The following is a 1,058-nucleotide window of genomic DNA, read 5'->3' as shown; positions in this document are numbered from 1 at the left end:
AAATAGATACCATCATCTGTACGATCAGAGCGATCTAATTTCTACACATGGTGCACAGGAAGGAACGCCCAGTGTCCATTCACTCATCCAACTATTATCTACTGAACTTTTGCCATCCCGGCATATTGCACCAGGCAAAAGTGCCCTGGGAATCCAGAAAAATAGAAGATTAAAAAAATTATCAATTACATAGTCGAACTGGTAATCTGGGAGACTAACAGCAGTTGATAAAGCGACCATCCTTTAAAAAAGGAAGAATGCCTATAAGCCACTAATAGCCATGGTCTAATTTATTTCTCATTGCTTGCCTCTCCAAAACCCTTAATTCAACAACATAAAACTCATTTCTTTGAGCGAATTATGGAGACCAAGGTAGTGAAATGTCAGGTCTGGGTCATGTTTTGTTTTTTTCTTCTTTTTTTCTTTTGTTTTTGTTTTTAATTCCAAATATAAAATATGCTATTATTAGCTACAATCACCATGCTGTACATTAGCTCTCCGGAACTTATTCATCTTAGAACTGAGAGTTTGTACCTTTCATCACTATCTCTCCAATTTCTCCTATCCCTCAGCCTCTAGTAACCACCATTCTACTCTCTGATATCTGTGAGTTTAACTCTTTTAGATTCCACGTATAAGTCAGATCACGCAGTATTCGTCTTCTGTGTCCGGCTAATTTGACTTAGCACAATGTCCTCCCGGTTCATCCATGTTGCAAATCACAGTCCCACCAATAGTGTACGAGGGTTCCCTCTTCTCCACCCCCTCGCCAACATCTGTCGATCTAAATAATAATCTGAATAGTCCTCTTAATGGAACGGGACAAAATACTTGCAAACAATATATCTGATAAGGGGTCAATAGCTAAAATATACAAGGAACCCATACAACTCAATAGCAAAAAAAAAAAAAAAAAAAACACAGACCGATTTAAAAATTGCAAAGGATTTGTGCTAACATGGATGGATCTTGAGAGTATCATGCTGAGTGAAATAAGTCAGATCAGGAAGGCCAAGAACTGTACGATTACATTCATATGTGGGATATAAAAAAAAAAA

The sequence above is a fragment of the Pteropus alecto genome, unplaced genomic scaffold (genome assembly GCF_000325575.1).
Source record: "Pteropus alecto unplaced genomic scaffold, ASM32557v1 scaffold44, whole genome shotgun sequence".
Taxonomy (NCBI): Eukaryota; Metazoa; Chordata; class Mammalia; order Chiroptera; family Pteropodidae; genus Pteropus; species Pteropus alecto.
The sequence above is the reverse complement of the archived record's forward strand: the minus strand, read 5'-3'. Positions refer to the sequence as shown.